Source organism: Zingiber officinale, chromosome 10A, assembly GCF_018446385.1.
Source record: "Zingiber officinale cultivar Zhangliang chromosome 10A, Zo_v1.1, whole genome shotgun sequence".
NCBI lineage: Eukaryota > Viridiplantae > Streptophyta > Magnoliopsida > Zingiberales > Zingiberaceae > Zingiber > Zingiber officinale.
Genome location: NC_056004.1, coordinates 31,854,832 through 31,860,254, shown reverse-complemented (window position 1 = coordinate 31,860,254; position 5,423 = coordinate 31,854,832).

Sequence of the window (5,423 nt, the reverse complement as noted above, 5' to 3'; positions counted from 1 at the left end):
TTATCTAGAAATAAGAATCACATTGGTCAAATGTTTACATTTATGATAAATGTAGTTGTTCAATTAATTTATATTGTAGATAACATGGTGTGTGGTGTCACACACAGATGATCATGTTATCAGTACCTTATAAATTATAAACAGTAGCTCACGACCATAATGGAAAGGAACAAACCATTGGAAGGTCATAGTGTAATTAGGTATTAGTTTATCTTAACTATATAATTACACTAGTACACTTAGAGTGTATTGAGTATTAGAGTGTATTGAGTAGGACCATTAGAGGTCGTTTCTTTTATACTGACTTTATAAAGAAACAAAGACCTCAGTTATTATGGAAGTGTGTGCTCTTAATCCTAATATAATAACGAGCACATATATTTGATATTTATTTCTTTAATTTATCAATGGGTGAGATTTAGTTCGATGAATCAATAAGCCCGATAAGTTGGGAAATGATATCACTTATAGTGTGTGTTGTTGATTATAGAAGGAAACTGTGTCCTAGTGATCTAGGTTGAGAATGTCCCCAAGAGGAGCTCATAAGGATTGTCATGTTAAACCCTGCAGGTGGACTTAGTCCGGCATGACGATGAAGTTGAGTGGTACTACTCTTGGAGCTAGATATTAATTAAGTGAGTTGTCAGTAACTTACTTAATTAGTGGACATTTGTTATCTTAAACACAGGGAGACTAACACACTCATGATAAGAAGGAGCCCAAAATGTAATTTGGGATTGGTGCGGTAGTTCAATAATAGTTCTCTAGTAGAATGAATTATTATTGATAAAATTAAGTTGTGTGTTCGGGGCGAGCACGGGATGCTTAATTTTATCGGGAGACCAAAACCAATTCCTCCTCTCGGTCCCTATCGTAGCCTCTTAATTATAGAGTACTATACCCACCTATACCCACCTTCTTACCCATCCTATAGGGGCCGGCCAAGCTAGCTTGGAGACCAAGCTAGGGCCGGCCATGGGTATGTTCATGGGTAAATTCATGTGGCCGTCCCTATTAAAATAAAAAGGAATTTTAATTTTAAAATTTTTCTTATGTGGATAATATAATTTAAAAGAGAGTTTAAAATTTTAAATCCTTCCTTTTATAAGATTCTACAAAAGATTAAGAGAAGAGTTAAAATCTCTTTCCTTATTTGTAAATTAAAAGGTTGATTTTAATTTTGGTAAAAACTTTCCTTTTAATTATATTCATGATTTAAAAGAAAGTTTGAAAATTAAAAATTCTCTTTTATTAGTTTCTACAAAAGATTAAGAAAAGATTTAATATCTTTCCTTATTTGTAGATTGAAAGGAGATTTTAATTTTTAGAGATAACTTTCCTTTTTGGAAATTATCCACATGTTTAAAAGAAAGATTTTAATTTCTTTTTATTAACCAATCATGAAGGGATTAAAATTATTGGAGAAATTTTTATAAATTTCTAGAAACAAATTAGGAAGTTTTAATTTTTGTTTTAATTAAAACTCTCCTTGTTTTGGGGAGAAGAGTGGCCGGCCATTATAATTTGAAAAGAGAAAATTATTTTAATTAAATAAATTTTCCTTTTCAATGGAAAAAGAATTAAGGAAGTTTTTATTAAAATTTTCTTATTTTCCAAGACCAAGGATTATAAAAGAGGGGGTAGAGGAGGCTTCAAGGTGAACGACTCTATTCTATTTTTCCTCTCTTTTCTCCTTGGGTGTGGCCGGCCCTTTCTTTCCTCTCCTCTCCTTTGTGTGGCCGAAACCTTCTCATGGTGGAGATATCTTTGGTGGCCGGATCTAAGAAGGAGAAGAAGGAGAGAAAAGAAGCATCTTTTCTAGCATCCCTTGGAGCATGGTGGTGGTGGCCAAACCTCTTCATCCTAGGAGAAGTTTTGATGGCCGAAACTTGTAAGGAAGAAGAAGGTGCTTGGTGGTTCTCATATCGGAAGATCGTTGCCCACACAACGTCCGAGGTTAGAAGAGGAATACGGTAGAAGATCAAGAGGTCTTTCTAAAAGGTATAACTAGTAATTTTTGTTTCCGCATCATACTAGTTATTTTTGGAAATAATACTAAATACAAGAGGCATACGATTCTAGAGTTTCGAATTTGTTTTCGATATAGTGTTCTTTTGTTTTTCTTTTCCTTGTCATTTGATTGTTCTTTTCGGTTAACCTAAAGTTATTTTAGGAAATTAAATATTAGCTTTCTATAAAAGGTTTTGTCTAGTCGGTGGTGGTTGCTCCCATATCCAAGAAGGTCATGTGCCTCGCCACGTCAGTACTGGGAACCAATTATGGAAATTAATATTTAATGGAATTAATAACTTAAGGTGACTTGGGTCGAACGTGTTAAGTTCCGCAGGAGATCCAAGTCAAAACCTAAAAGAACAAATAGATTAAGTTTTGGATCAAACGTGTTAAGTTCCGCAGGCGATCCAAAATTTAATTTAAAAGAACACATGGTAGCTAGGAAAAGGTTCAGACCTTTGTACAAAATTTTTGTACAGTGGAACCTCTAGGTTTTCCGAGTAGCAACCAACAGCAACTTCATGGATGCCAACCACAGCAGCAACTGATCAGTTGGAGTCCAGCCGAGGGAAGCTCACACGAAGCTTCAGCAGTGGAGAGCTCAATAAAGCTCAGATCATAGGAGAAAGAAGAAAATCAGCAGTTCTGTATAGGCCCTCCACCTCTTGATTTATATGAACCTGCGAAGAAGACAAAGAAGAAGCAGAAATCTAGCCGTTGTGACTCAACGGCTAACTATGGCCTGATCGGTCCAGGAAATCCCTGATCGGTCTGTGGACCGATCAGGCCCTAGGCTGATCGGTCCCCAGACCGATCCCAACTCTCACAGAGAGTTGGTTGTCGAGCCCTGATCGGTCTGTGGACCGATCAGGCCATAGGTGGATCGGTCCACAGACCGATCCCCCTATTGTTTTCTGAATCCCATCGCTTCTTACTGATCGGTCACTAGACCGATCAGATAACCCACAAAAAGCTGCTGTGTGGTTACTGATCGGTCACGAGACCGATCAGATAACTAAGGTATCATTGGATCGGTCGACAGACCGATCCAGACAGCCAAAGTTTCACTGGATCGGTCAACAGACCGATCCAATGCCTCTGTTGGTTTTAGACCTTCCCAGCCCTAAACCTTAAAGCCTTTCTAGTCTAGAGAACGAGTTACCGAGCCCTCTCTGACCTAGTCCGGAGAACGAGCTACCGAGCCCTCTCCGACTCCATCGTTCGGGTCAGAGAACGAGCTACCGAGCGCTCTCTGACCTAGTCCGGAGAACGAGCTGCCGAGCCCTCTCCGACTTCGTCCGGTCCAGAGAACGAGCTACCGAACCCTCTCTGACCTAATCCGGAGAACGAGCTGCCGAACCCTCTCCGACTTCGTCCGGTCCAGAGAACGAGCTACCGAGCCCTCTTTGACCTAGTCCGAAGAACGAGCTACCAAGCCCTCTCCGACTTCGTCCGGTCCAGAGAACGAGCTACCGGGCCCTCTCTGACCTAGTCCGGAGAACGAGCTACCGAGCCCTCTCCGACTTCGCGTGCCAAGTATCCGTACTTGGACTTTTCCCCGTGCCAAGCTCCCTGCTTGGACTTTTCCCATGCCAAGCTCCCTGCTTGGACTTTTTCTGTGCCAAGTCTCCATACTTGGACTTTTTCCCGTGCCAAGCTCCCTGCTTGGACTTTTCCCGTGCCAAGCTCGCTGCTTGGACTTTTCCGTGCCAAGTCTCTATACTGGGACTTTTCCCCGTGCCAAGCTCCCTGCTTGGACCTTTCCGTGCCAAGTCTCCATACTTGGACTTTTCCCGAATCAGGTCAACTCAAGTATGGTTAACCAGGTCAACCTTGACCAAAGGTTGCACCCACAATCCCCCAAGTTCCTATTCTTGTCAAACATCAAAATACAACTTCTCTATTCTTGTCAAACATCAAAATATACCTCGAGTCAGGTCAACTCGAGTCGGGTCACCCAGGTCAACCTTGACCTAAGGTTGCACCAACAGTCTTAAGTAAAAGTCTTAGTAAATTCTAGGTAGGTGGAAAATCCTAGCTGCGGTTAGACAAGAAGTCCTAATCAAAGGGACTAGACAAAGTCTTGGTGGATCAAGGATGTTGGGTGAAATCCTAGAGTCAAGGACTCTAAGTGAAAATCCTAGGGGTCGCGGACACCAGGTGGAAGTTTGGACGAGTCGGGGATCGGACATCTAGCATGAAATCCTGATGGATCAGACACTAAGCAAAAGTCCAGATGGTCTGGCAAAAGGTAAACTCTTCTGAGAGGAGTAGTTGAGGATGGGTTCCCCGAGGAGGGTACAGTAGGCGTCGGTCCGACTTAGAGTTTCAGCAAAACTCAAAGTTAGGACTAGACATTTCGGAGATTGTCAAAGTTACATTTTATACTGTTTGTCTATTATTCTAACTCTATTTTGCAGGAAACTAACATTTTCTAGGTTGAAGTTTGAGGCCTTGATCGGTCAACCGAACCTCCGGATCGGTTGACCTAACCCTAGAGTACATATCAGTTCACAGCCAAGCTTCGACCAAGGGATTGGTCAACTGAACCTTAGGTTTAGTAAACCGAATAGTGGATAAGCAGTGACTTGATCGGACCGGGTTGATTGGACCAGATCAGCTAGCTAGGATAGGGGGATCAGTTGATCGAATGGCGGGATCGATAAGCCAAACGAAGGATTTATCTAAAGCGGCCGAATCTGGGTGGGAAGTGGGGCAAATTTAGAAGGTTCAGTCGACCGATCAAGGAGATTCGTCGACCAATCAACGTCGAGTCAAACCTGATCCAGAGATTAATGGATCTAGATCAGGCTCAACTTTGCTATAAAAGGAGGCCTCAACCAAGCACTTCGACAATAACATTCAGAACATCTATTGCTCTTGTGCATTGCTCCAAAGATAAGTTTATGAAGTTGTATTGCTGCTCTGCCAACCGAAAGCTCGCATCTCTAACTCTCTAAAGTTATCAGTATAATTGTTTATAGTACTTTAATTACATTTTTATTGTACTTCATCTCTGTACTTGAATTTCTGAAAATATAGTGATTACCCAATGAAAGCACTCTCATGTGTGGGCCTTGGAGTAAGAGTCGCCACAGGTTTCGAACTAAGTAAATCTTGGTGTGTATGTGATTGTCTATTTCTTTATTTCCACTATGTATTCTATATTTTTCAAAAAAAATGAACGTGAAAGCCATGAGTGCTACTCACCCTTCTCTAGCACGTCTCGATCCTACAGAAGATTGGTCAAAAGTGAGAGAGATTTCTTCTAAATTGGAGATGTTTTATGATGCCACATAGTTATTTTCAGAGGCCAAGTATCCCACTATAAATATTTTCTTCTCAATTATTTGTGATATTAAGTTGGCAATTGCTGATTGACTTCTGTCGGATGCTAATGTGGTGAAAAC